The 14,630-nt window shown below is 31.8% G+C and overlaps 1 protein-coding gene across 1 annotated transcript in view; it reads right to left on the bottom strand.

The window, feature by feature from the left end:
* Ptx1 (pituitary homeobox homolog Ptx1) overlaps positions 1–14,630 on the bottom strand; it is a 42,979-nt gene that overhangs the window by 19,443 nt on the left and 8,906 nt on the right. The window lies entirely within an intron of this gene.

Raw genomic sequence — 14,630 nt, 5'->3', positions numbered from 1 at the left:
TTGTTTTACACAGCAAGGATTTTTTAGTAGGTACCGTAATTTTAAATCTGTGCTACTAATCTTTTCAAGTATTTATTAAAATATATTTAAATGACTATTTTTAGATAGTTACTATTTTTAACTATTATATACTATTTTTATACACTATTTTTAAACGGAAGAAATTATAAACAAAAACCTACCTACTAATAACTACTACAAAAAATATGAAACCAAATATATCGCGCTGAAATAATAAATGCTGAAGAGGATATTCTGTCCCTTATGAAAAGCAAGCACTACGTGGCTGCCTGTGAGGAAAATTAAATAGAATGCATCGGCCGGGAATCGAACCTGGGCCGCCCGCGTGGCAGGCGAGCATTCTACCACTGAACCACCGATGCGTGTAAGGCAGGCGGGCGCGGCGGACGCATGGCGAGTGGCGAGCCGTTTCGCAGCAAGGATTTTTTGATATTGTAACAACTTCTAAAGTACTTATTAAAATGAAAAATAGTAAAAGACAGTTTTGCAAAAAGCAAATTTTATCTTCGTTTAACGTAGAAAATTAATAAAGTATTTTAAAGGATAAGGATTAATACCATTATGGAAAAATATCCCTCACAATAAAAAATATATTGAAATTACAATTTTTAGACAGAAATATGATCACTACACGTTATTCTTAAAAGATACGAAAATGCTCTCGCTGACTTTTTGTAGATCTTATTAAGACGAACAATACTCCAGTACATTATATTCATGTAGTACTTACCATTAAAGCAGCTCATGCGCGAAAGTGTCTCAACGGGTAGGACTTTGTACACATTTATCGTTTTTATGTTAATTTACATAAGAATGTACAAATAATAAACTATATATAAACCTTCCCTGAGAAATACTCGACCTAACTGTGAAAATTGCATCAAAATCCGTTGGGTGGTTTAGAAGAAGAAGAGTTAGAAAGTTCAGACAGACACGAAAAGCGACTTTGTTTTATAAGATATAGGATTGTAATTAATTTCATACAAATGAGTTCATATAGGAGCAAACTTAAGCCTGTCAACTTTTATAAATTGTAATTCCTGTTGACCTACACTACTGAAGACAGAATTGGTGCTGAAGACTTGCTAGAATGGGTTTTTTAATTTTGCATAGTTTTGGCAAATTACATTTATCAATAAGAAAAAGACAAAAGTGACAATGTAGATTATAGATATGTGTTCTTTATTATACTTCAAAAATCTAAAAAAAAATTCAAAATTCTAAATGATTTAACGTTAGTAAAACATGAATTGCTCACCATATCCCACTACCAATATACTCGTATGACACACTGTGTGTTCTAAGTACTCTACTGCACTTAAATCAACCTGCCTCAAAATCCCATTACAATCAAATCAAACAGGCCTACTTATCTAAATGAGATTGAAACAAATAGCTGTTAATCTCAGTCCATTGGACCACCGAGCCTGTGCCGGCCGGTGTCTGCTTAATGCCATAATCCTGATGCGGAAGGGCTGGCACTTCCGACACTTGTTTGTTCAAAACAAACGTCCCTATCATTTACTTTGGAGATCCTTAAACGTGAAAGATTCACTATTATTTACGTTTAATTACACTACGAGTATAAAGAAACAATTTGATTAGTTTTCACTATGTGAAGTCTTTATATACTTAATACTAGTGAACCCGGACGCGGCTATGCCTGCTTGAACTATAAGAATATTTATTAAATATTATATAATATATTTATTTTTATAAGGAAGAATATCAAAATATAAGTTAATTTTGGGTGACGTTTTCTTAAAACAACAAAGAAACTTTGCAAACCGGTGCTTAGCAACGACGGTTGTTATTAACATGGCAGAATAAATTGCATGCCAAATTAGAAAGTATTTTAATTTATTAGTACATATGTGTAATGTAATATTATATAGCCTATAGCACTTCTGAAGAATGCAGCTTTCATACAAAACAAAAACATAGTAAATCGGACCAGTAGATCCAGAGATCTTAGCGTTCAAACAAACCAACTAACAAACAAACTCTTCCGCTTTATTATATTAGTATAGATTAACAACAGTGTAATAGTTAATAAATATATAATAACGTTGTACGTATTGTTGGTACGTAAATATTATACACCTTATGGTGGATTTTGGGAACCTTATTGAAGTTAAAAGTTAAAGTCTGTATTTAAAAACTAAGACGTTTTTAATTATTACCATTCTGTACGATTACGGTAAATTATATGTCTAATTTTTCTGATTCAGTTCAGTTAATTCAATTCAGAACCATTCTTAGAGTACATATCATTTGCTTTGAATTACGATCCTGCATAATATATTATAAACTTCGAAATTAATATATTCTTTATATGAATAAATAAACTTTTCAAAAAGAATCCATACGAAATTCTTTACGGAACGATAATCTCTTAATGTGTATCTCTAGTATATAGGTATGGGTTAATACCATAAGTATATAAGTGTATAATACCGCTAACTACTGTTATTTAATTTATATAAATTAGTTTTATAATCCAGCACATTTAAGTTTGATTTAAATAAATCTATGTAAATCACAGCTATAAAAACATTTGTCATACATATGCTCATACAAAATTATAATAAGACAGTCTATATCCGAATCATAAAAATCGTGTAACCAAGTAATAACACTTGTACACGATAAAGATATCGAATGCTACTGATTAGTGTGCGGCAGGCAGTAGGCACGTCTCTAGGGTACCTGCGCGGTATCTGCCCGACCAATGATGTAGCGGCGCGAATTATCGCCAGAATTAATGGCGTGTGAGTTATAAATGGCCGGCGGATTAGGGTCGATCCATTTTATTCCTATTTTACCTACCGGAAAGAGCCTTCATTGAAAACGAACACAAATTCGCGGGAGCATCCGCTAATTCTCCTCCGTTCGCCTCTTTCCCCGTGCGTTGCCCCATACGCCTCTTTCGCTCTGACGACCTTTACGAGGTGTAATTCATCATCATTTTACGGTTTCATGAGTCTACATTCAAACTAAAGGATCTCTATTTTAATATAAATTTAGCCAAATTCATCATAAAGTATAGTAGGTTTTATTTTTTTACCTGCATTGAGGGATTTGGAGTATAGCAACATTTAGATAGTTGTATATACAGAGTGTACCTCAATCAATGGATCAACGCTGGTCTAAGAGTAGGGGACCTCAGTGACTATCCATTTCACCCCCATGTATTTTCAGCGATTTTCAGTGGTTCAACAGATACGTTTTTATATTTTGCAGCAGTCAACTATATTCAAACAATATTTGGAGATTACAAATATTTTGATATTGTAAAGCTATTCTAGCATAGGCCGTGAATTATGTAATGAACTTAAATGGTGTTTAATATGAACTTTCAGAGGCTATAAACTAAATACCTGCTAATACACTGAAAGTCACTGAACATACATGGAGATGAAAGTTGAAACGGATAGGTACTGAGGGAGGAACACTCTGTATATGTTTTATAAAGATATATTTATCTTTATATACTTGGGTAAATAACTTTCTTGAAAAAGTAACAAGACGTTGTTTGAAAGTCTTCAGACATGCTCAATTAGTATTCCAAATAGCCGCCAACATATCGTACACATAAATGTAAAGAGTGGACCGTTCGGGAGGCACGAACCTCGCATTACTTAGACGTTGCAAACTTTTGCATTTGCAACTTGAATCTTAACATGTTTAACATAAGTGCCACAATTGCTGGAGATACTTTGAGAGTTTGCATCAAACTCGGTTTCTATTTCACCCAAGCAATAACCGTCTTACTGCTCCCGCTAGTAGGTTCAAAGTGATGAAGTCGCACCAATCGGCAACGAGTGCGGGACTTTGAGGCTTAGAGTAATTGTAATAAAGCGGAGTGCACCAGTTATGGGACGTGAGAGGTTCTAGACCAAATCCCAAGTAAGCTGTAACTTCCTTTTGGATTTTCGGAAGCCATTTATCAGTCTGATGTGGGCGTCTGGAAATTTTTCATGTTTCGTTATTTTAGAGAGACTTGACATATACAATTGGTAAGTTTGGAATAATACCCAGTTAATACTGCGGCAGTAGCAGTTCAAGGTCATTTATTACAAGTACAGGAAAGATGTACAAAAATGTTAAAATTCTCAACAAATTAAGTAATCTTAGTTTATTGAATTACTAAACTCTCTCCGCATATAATAATTCAAATAAACTTTATACAAATTAGTGTTCATGAGTTTGTTTTATGTAATGCGCTATTCAGCAAGGGGAAATAGTTTGTCCCAGAGCGCACATTACGCTGATAAATCAAGGGTAACCCTTCCGCCGCCGCAAGCAAATTACCGACCACCTGAGACTTGTAAAAATGCCCCACAAAATAACTTGTACTTATAAATTACGGTACAAATAATAGAAGAAAATGAAGCAAGTTCTTATTTTTTTTTTCTTTTTTTTTAGCTTCACGCTGTATCCCTGCTACGGTAGGCAAAGGGAACATACTATTAAGACACTCCGCTCCCCACTTTCCGCCGAATTCTCGAAGCATTGTATGTTGAGAGGCGGAACTCAGCGCCGCGCCGTGGTTTTGGCTTGGTACCGGAACGAAGAAATTAAAATATTAATAAATAATAATTCATTCCTCTGATTGGGAATTGAACCCAAAACCATCGCGCTACAGTCACACGCTGTTACCTCTGCGCCACGACGCGACGGCCTGAAAACTTGCTCGTTTTCAGAATAAATGTTTTATTTAATAACTGTATATAATATACTAACACATTTTAAATAATTTAGTAAGGGTACAAAAACAAGTTGTAATTAATTTAATTTATAAAAATTTGTCTAACGTTGAAAATTAATTAAGAAAATTGGTTTACTAATACCATACTAAAGGATTACGTATTTCATAGTCCATATTTAATAAATTTATCATTTATTTTGTACTGTAAAAATATTTAGCTAAACATATCTCCTACTTATTACAGGGTAGGCAAAGAGAATAAATAGAGTGTTAAAACACTACGTTCTCGCTCAATTTCAAGAGGTTACGTTTTGAATATTGAAAGTTGTCGTCGTACTACGTAAATTACAATAATCCTACTATTCTACTAATATTATAAATGTGAAAGTTTGTTCTACTTTCACGACAAAACTACTGAACGAATATTGAAACTTTAGAGTAACACAATATAATAAATTAAAAAATATATTAACCATTAAAACAACCGCTTTATTAAATGAAGTTCATTAAATGATTTGAATTATATTTTACCGCAAATAACAAAGAAAAATATTTAGGAGAATTTTAGACATAAAGGGGACATGAAATAGGCAGCCAAAAGACTAGGGTGAGAGTATTCCGGAGGTAATCACTGGTCCCATATGGACACAAATTACTTTTTCTATGGTTTCCCTTTTGATGACAGACGGAATGGGGCGCAGTGATACGTTGGATTTTGGCAATAATACCATTATACGAATATCATAAACAATAAGATGATGTGACTATTTTTATGTCTTGATTTTGACTTTGACTTAGTTGCTTTAAATAATTGGCATATATAAGCTTCATTGAGCGTTTCCTTTTTGTTTTAATAGCCTGTTTGTAATTAATTATTATCATAAGGAAGAAATATTGTTTTTTTTAGTCTTCAATTTTTTCCCTAAACGTTAAATTGATTTATATCCGTCTAACAGATGAAAGTGCAAGCATTTGAATCTGACATATGTCGTTTCGTTCGTAACCGCGGATTGGGGTGTCGTAAATGTCGCCGTTCTGTATATTTTCAATTTGCATAAATATTAGTGCGCGCTGTAATATCATAAATATATTAGAGTGGTGATACAGATTTTATGGTGATTACAAAATTATGCTAGCTGATTCGGAGGGTGAAAACACATTTACCATATATTTATTTCATTTCACCTATTATTCTTCTATTATATTAAACTATAATATATTGACATGAAAAATAAAAATAAAATAATAATTATATAGATATTTTGATTTTAATTAAAATTTTATCACCTTTAACGCTTTGTTTTTTTTTGTAAAGAAAAGAAACATAAAAAAATATATCAAGGAATGTGTATACATTAAGATATTATTTTTAATAATAAAATATTTTATTATTGTATATTCAGTTATGCACATCTAGAAATGACATCGTGATTTACCTTTATATATAAGAAAAAATATGTACATATATCGAACCTAGCTTATGGGACACAAGCGAGTGAATGTAAACGCGACAAGTTGTGGGTTCGATTCCCACTCGAGCTTTGTTCTGGTGTCGAGGCGACCGCGGCGTTGAATTCCGCCACTCAACACGCATTGCCTCCAGAATTCGGCAGAAAGTGGGGAATGGAGTGTATTAAGACTAGGCTTTCTCTGCCTAATCTGCTACATGAGCGTGAAGCTGAAGAAAAATAAAAAAAATATTGTAAAGTCATAACACTATAATTATGAGGCGGGTCGTAGAGACCACGTCTCACAAAGCGGCGTCATCCGCTATTGTTGTACACTGTCATATATCACATGACATGTCACCGTGTTTTATACAAACGCCTCGTCAGTTTTACATATTAGATTCATTACAGCCCTCTTATACTGAAAGCCCATATCTATGTTTAAACTTTGCTTCTATCATAGTATGTTTTATTAAACTAATCATTTACGAATTGACTTATCATTTATCCAAACATTTATTTCCTTTATATATATTTAGTAGGCTAGGCTCAAAGATTTTAGAGTTAGTACGGATGCGGTTTAACTGTTTTTTGCTCCTTTATATTTTAAATAAAATTAAATAATTTAATCATTTCCACGAACACACAATTTTAGTCAGTACCTAACTTTATTAGATTTTCATTTTTATGTATTAGAGTTCCATTTAATAAGATTTTTATTTTAAATCTATTATTTTTAACAAAATGGCTTTGATATTTTATTTTAATATATTCTTAAGTTTATAATAAAATATTTCTTTTAATAAAATAATGGAGTATTTTAGTGATAAATTATAAGGCAACAATGGCCAAATTTCTATAATTTGTAATTTCTTTTAAATAAGTAACAAAATAGGGTACCTTCAATTGTGTTTATGTTTACGTATGTTCCACATTGTGTAGTATTTGGCCATCATAGCCCATTATATCCTTATTTGTTCTAGATCTTTTGTTGTGGCGAGGGTGACTGAGCAATGTTCAGACAACAATTTGTCATAAAATAAAAAGATTTATTATCCTATGTGTGTAATACGCAGCTACTCTTTAACAACCGTTATTGTGCCCTTTTATAGCAACGAATAAAATGGGTACGAGGAAAGTAATATTATACAAAAGATATGGGGGTCATAATCAGAAAAAGTGCACATTTTGTGTCTTTTCTTGTCCCGCTACTTTGAATGCGTTTTAAAAATACAATTTTAAAGATAATTTAAATATTTTGCCATTTAAGATAAATTTACTTATTAACTTAAAGATTTTTGTAATATCTTAAATGTATTAAGGCTAATAATAGTATTTTTTGTTAGTTGCAAAAAACTTTTCAAAATGCTTCCATACAATTTTTCGTGTCCCATTCACCACTTTACTTTTTAAAAATTGGTTTGTTACGAATATTTATGGTTTTATTTGATTTCAGATATGTTTATATTACTTTACTTTATGCATAATATTAAATAGAACTACTTTTATTGATACATTATTTAATAAATAATATATATTAATTAACTAAATTTGTCCCAAAATATTGTCTTTTCGTTACTCAGGGCTAGTAACGTACAATTAAATTATGAACGCAATTATTTTGAATGGTGTTTAATATTATTCTTTATTGTGGCACCATTATTCTAAAAGTCAATGCTGTCGTAGCTACAACCAGTAGTGTTCTCGCAGCAGTTGAGGGGTTCAAATGTTTTAAAGGGAATGCGTAAAATTACATCTCAGGGTTATAAACGGCTTTTATTTTGGTAAGTATTCTATAATTTGGTTTTCTTGTTTATGTTATTTGCTTCTTTTTACAAAATCTCAAAAAAGAACGTCAGTGCTTGCACATGCAACACGTGGCTTATGAGCAAATATTTAAAAAGGTTAGAATTTCTCAGACTTCATTCTCAATTTCGTTATATTTCGTTACGTAACGAAACTGAGAAAATATGAAGCCTAGTTCACAATTACGGTACCAATGTTTTCTTATATATGTTTATAATAAAATTTTATCGAACCGGTGCTTGTATATGGAAGATATGTATATAAGAAAAAAAAATTGCTGGCATATGAAAAAAATTATTAGTGACTTTTCATAACGTAAAGTAACCAAAAATAATGATTTTTAAGTTTTTTTGCTTGTTTGCTTGTTTGTCTATGTGTTTGTGCACGCTAATCTCAGAAACAGCTGATTTAGTTAAAATTTATTTTTATTCTTTCTGAAATTAGTTGTGATTTTGTGATTATTATTTTTTGATATATATTTTTGTATTTTCAGTAAGCGTAAGCTCCTATGTCAAATGCTGAAACAAATGCTTTTTTTTTTTAGATATAGAGAACGTCTTAAAAAGACCAATCCTATTAAATATGAAGATATGCGGAATAAACACTTACAAAGCATTAAACTTAATTCCAATGATAACGACTCAAATTTTGATATATTTTAAAGTGAATTTAATTTTATCATTAACTTTGTGATCTCTAACTAGAAATATAAGTTTATTACGTTACGAACTAGCATTATTATATTGTTAATATTCTCACTTTGTTATGTTTTCTTCTTACATTTATAATCTGTTAATTCAACGATTGAACCTTTAAAATTTTGATCTGTGTCTCATTAAATAAAAAAAACAATACTTTTATTCATATAATATCGTTATTTTGTTGTGTATAATGCCTTATGTCATCAGTTTCGTAACAAACATTATCAGTGTTGTTACTTATCAGTTACGTTACGAATTCGAAAATGTCCACTTTTCTGATTATGACCCATGGACATTGTTTTTGAAATGTATTACCGACAGGGGCCAATAAAATGGGAAAATGTAAAATTTTTATGGCACTAAAATAGGGTTCAAATATTTATGATAAGTTCAATTTTAATACATTACAGCTTCGTTAAAAAATAGGCTTAAATCTATAAGTATTTATTTTTGTAAGTCAATGAAGAAACTAATAGCCTGATGTTATATGGAACGAAAACTGTTAGGTGAAGATCTCTGACCACACGACAGATGGGCATCAGTGCAAGGGTTAGCTCTACATCTGTCGAATACTATCAATCATTCTACCGCAAATATTGTTTATACTGTTGACTTATTATTTGTCAATAGCTGTCGAATCCCAATTCTCATTGACTTTTGATTTGTTAACTGCGCTTCCGTAATGTGAGATAACTTTAGGCTATGTTTACTATATAACTTATATATTTCAAAATTTAATAACTAAATGTTATATATATTTTTCTCTAATTATTAGTAAGATTCATTAGTTCCAATAACCTATATTATTAAAGCAATAACACCCATAAACATGTGCTTAAACTATTAAAGTTTGTCATCGGCAATTAGTAAAGGAGCATTAAACAATTTATAGACCTACCTCTGAGCCATGTGACACTCATTCGAAACGGCTGTTAACAAATTAAACCGATTTGTTCTGTTATTCTAATAGGGCAACGGGAAGCGGCCGTCAAACGTATTTTGACAAAATTTATTACAACCACGCCTTCTTCGAAGTTTTTTAGGATAGCGGGCGACGAGACATCTGTCGTACAGAAAGCAGTCACGCCCTACGCGTAAGGGAAATTTTGAAAATATTGACATTGATATAGAATATTTTTTGTTTAAGTAACATCTTGTGCGTGTAATTTTACTAATACGACACGCGCATCTTTGATCATTTTTTGTTAGTTATGGTGTGGTTTATTACTTCTAATAAAAAAAATTTCATATGTTATTCATAGTCCATCGTCTGCATTTAGCGGGTTAGGCACAGAAAACCTAAAACACTATAATTTGAGGGTGAGATTTGAACCATGATAATGTCAAATATATTTTCAGGTATAATTTTTTTTTCAGCTTCACCCTATATCTCGCTCATAGGCAAAGGGAATCTAGTGTTAAGTTTTAATCTAATATTGGCAATAGTTTTATAATAATTTAATATTTAGTTAGTTTTTTAATAATTAATATATAAGTACCAACAATTAAGTAAATACAACTTTACATTTAACTATCACGAGCTAAAATAGAGCAACGTAGCAAAAAGTATACACCTTTTAATGGTTGTCTAATTCTGATACCATGAAAAAATAAAACTTGCGTACACTCTTCAAAGCGGGGCGACACCGCACCGCGCCAGCACCCCGGTGTTAAATTCCCATGTCGCTGATCTCGCTATTTTTTTCCCTCACAAAAACTATGTAGTAACGACGGTTCATAGCAGACAGTGTGGCACCAACTTTTTCCGTCACTTTTTATCCTAATAAATCACGGTGCCGAACGATTGTGATTTTTACTGATTGAGATTAATTGCTAATAATAACAATGAAAACTTACATAATAGAATTGAAAATTATTTTAAATTTGTTATTTAATGGCAAATGTTTTTAGCATAATCCTAAAGCACAGTATATACCTACTTATTTAGAAGAAACTCAAAAAATGAGCTTCACACTTTATCCCGCACACACAGGGTAGGCAAGGGGAACCTAATGTTAATACACTCCGTTCTCCACCTTCTGCCGAATTCTGGAGACATTGCGTATTGAGTGGCAGACCTCAAAGCCGCGCTTTGACTTGACACCAGAGCGAAGATATATAAATGTGATTTCATTTCTTCGAGTGGGAATCAAACCCACAACCAGTCGGTTTTACAGTCCCACTTTGTACCTCGGTGCTACGACTGGCCTCAAGAAGAAGATAGAGCAAGAAGCTCATAAAAAGTATTAATATGAATGCTGTCATTTTAAAAAAATAAAATATTATTACGTATTTTTTCTTAAAAGTAACGGAAATATAACGATGAAAAAGCGTTTTTAAATTGACAAAAACACACATCACATTCCAAAATATAAGAAAATAAAAAAGTATAAAAAAAATTTTAAGTTAAACGGTTTTATATTGCAGATAAATGTACTAAAAGCTAAAAAATAATTTCATAGAAATTATGATTACTAAAATTTAATCGTGGGGCACGTCCAATATCTACAATTGAAAGACATAGCGTGAGACTTCACCCACCTAGTGGTAAGTAGCAAGTGTCCCCACGATTTTATTTTAGTAATCATAATTTCTATGAAATTATTTTTTAGCTTTTAGTACATTTATCTGCAATATAAAACCGTTTAACTTAAAATTTTTTTTATACTTTTTTATTTTTAAGTTTTTAGTTTTTATTTCTCATGCTATTCAATTCGTTGAAATGAGGCTCGATGTCTCATTATTGCAAGGTTAATGGAGAATGTTACGAACGACCCCCCCAGAGGTCCAATAGAGGGACAAGGCTATGTACAACAAGATGTGCCTGAATCTTGAGGGGAAAACGCTAACGACATATCATTTTTATCCACCTAGTGCCATACAGTTCTCGGCGCGCTTTTACCATTTACCTTGGGTGGTACCCCTAGCGACGTATCATTTTTAGGCACCCTATAGCCACACAGTCCTCGACAGGATACCAGATCTTGACTTAGGTGGGAGATTCATATTGTAATTGTGTATAGTATACTGTATTATACTTACCAAGCCCTTTATTTTGATACCCATATTGATGGGATTGAAAACTACATTATCCGCCATTTTGTAGCAGTGGCCATCTTTGATTTTGATTTTGTATAGTGCACTGAATTCTACTTGACAAGCCCTTTCATTTGATACCCATATTGATGGGATTGAAAAAAACTAAGTTGTCCGCCATCTTGTAGCGGCGGCCATCTTGGATTTTGATTTTGTATAGTCCACTGAATTCTGCTTGACAAGCCCTTTCATTTGATACCCGTATTGATAGGATTGAAAAAAATTAACTTGTCCGCCATCTTATAGTGGCGGCCATCTTGGATTTTGATTTTGTATAGTCCACTGAATTCTACTTGACAAGCCCTTTCATTTGATATCCATATTGATGGGATTGAAAAAAACTAAGTTGTCCGCCATCTTGTAGCGGCGGCCATCTTGGATTCACAATAATATTGAATATGGATAATTGTATTGTCACCAGAATCAAAGGCGTATACCAAATTTCAGATCAATCGGTTAACGGGAAGAGGGTTAAATTTCAATTACTAAATTTGACCCAAACAAACAAACGGGGTGAGCTAAATAAAACCGTTTAATAAAAAGAGGCCAAACATTAAATGCGGCATAACTGTCGGTCAGATTCGGGACGTCGAGATAAACTTTATAATCTGAGCCGGGACACGAACTACGAGCAACAGCAAATATTTGTACCGGATTAGACGCACTCGCTTTATAATTTACTATGTCCTTATGATAGTTCAGTTTGAAGATGCATTCTAAAATATAATTATCTCATAAATAAATAACATTTTATTAAAATAATATTTAAAATTATTTACTTCTCGATATAGGATATCAGAAATCTTTTATTTTCAACACATAATTAGTTTTCCATTTTCCCCTTCAACCTAATAAGAAACGGGGTTAACGCTAAGGTGAAAAAATCCACAAAATCAACGACGGCTTTAGCAAGATTTCGTAAAACCAGCTCAATTTAAAATTAAAGCCACGAAACGTGTTTTTCGCGTATTTTATAAAAATCTCGGGATGTAAGAACAACCTTCGACGATAAGCTCAAGCGCCAATATCATACGCTAAATCGATTACATTTTATAAATCTATTTAAAAAAGGAAGCCTGTTTTATGTTTTTGCCAAAAATAATATAGACAAAAAAAAAACATTTACTTAGTAAAATTGGTATGAGACATAAAAATAACTTGGAACATATTTTTATACTTATTTATAACATTGTCACAAACATCACATTTCTTTTCCAATTTAATCAAAATTGCTATCTTTTTCGACAAAATCAATAAAAAAATATATCTACCCTCATAATAAAAAAAAACAAACTTCACATTACATTGAGTAACTACAGCAATTGACTAATGAACTTAACATACAATAGCAGTTTAATAAATAAAATGCAGTCTTTTTAATCCCCTATTTAAATTCAATGCCAAGCAAGTGCAGGACTAATCATCACAATATAATGCTTCGCTGAGTTGAGGGGTGCTTTTTGTGGCGCGACTGCGACAGAGATACTATTTTATATAAAAAACTGTAAAAAACGAAAGGGATGGACAACATAGTCGATTCATTTGGATTGACTTTAAATGATTGCCTTTTTTGTTCGGCGGTGATGGATTGCGAATCATTTTGCTTACGCTCGATTCACGTGTGTTAAATTGTCTTTGTATTTTGCTGTTAAATATATATTAAAATTGAATATCGATATCGAAAAGTTTAATAATAGCAATATTATCAATAAGCGTGAAAAGTACTGAGTAAATCATATATATTTTATACGTGCGTTAAATTTATACAGAAATTAGCTTTATTATTTAATAAAAAAAAATTATAATGTTAAAAAAATATTACGTATTTATAGAATAATATTAATAGCCTTCAGTGTATTGCAGTTTGGATTTTTTTTTTTAAATTAGCAATTCACAAGTTCTAGACTCTACCACTATTATTGTCAGTTTAATTTTCAATTATATGGTAAATAGATTCTCTATGTCTTCATCTAGGTAAAGCGAGCTCAGTAATGCTATATACGCATAGATACCATACTGTTTATTTATTTTAGTAGATCTAATGTAATATTCTTTTATTATATCTAAAACTAAAGAACAATCGTGGTGCAGGAGCTCAGCACAGGTTGTGGGTTCGATTACCATTCGAAAAAATGAAGTATTTAATATTTTAATATATTCACTATGGTGCAGCGTTGAGTTCCGCCACTGAACACTTAATTTTCTCCAGAATTCGGCAAAAAATAGGCAACGGAAGTAAGACACACGTGAAAGGAGTGTCGTAACACTAGGTTCCATCTGCCTACCTTGCTATATACCAGACACCGCGTGAAGCTTTAAAAAAAAGATAAATATAAAAAACTCAAATAGAGCACGCGTTCGTCGCGAACATTATAATACTAATTGCGTAACTAAACGGCAGGGGCGCGTAATCCGATATTGATGCGTTTGTAAAAACTATCCGATCCTCGCCCCCTCTCCCTTCTCTTTGTTGTCACTGAATAATTCATCAAACAGGTGCATCATGGGCTAATTTGTTGCTTTGTATATTTTACGTGTGTTCTTTATAAAATGAGGATATTTATTTAAAGATAAAATAAATTATTATGCATACTGAAAAAAATTGAAAAACAAGATATATTGTTTTGAGATATTAATAAATTATTTTTAAACAAAAAATGTTAAATTATTTATTTTTTATATACTTATTCTTATAAAACAGTTAGGTAAGGTTAACTATACTCGAATATCTATTGATGATTGTATTTTATTATTGTAGAGTAAAAATTGTTCATTGAAGATAATCAAGCGTGGCGGGATGTGGGTATATCATAAATTCATAGCCGTATACAAAATTAGGACTTATTC

Source organism: Heliconius melpomene, chromosome 19, assembly GCF_056956725.1.
Source record: "Heliconius melpomene rosina isolate 202511_hmr_F chromosome 19, ASM5695672v1, whole genome shotgun sequence".
Taxonomy (NCBI): domain Eukaryota; kingdom Metazoa; phylum Arthropoda; class Insecta; order Lepidoptera; family Nymphalidae; genus Heliconius; species Heliconius melpomene.
Note: the sequence above shows the minus strand (reverse complement) of the source record. Positions and strands in the feature narration are given on the sequence as shown.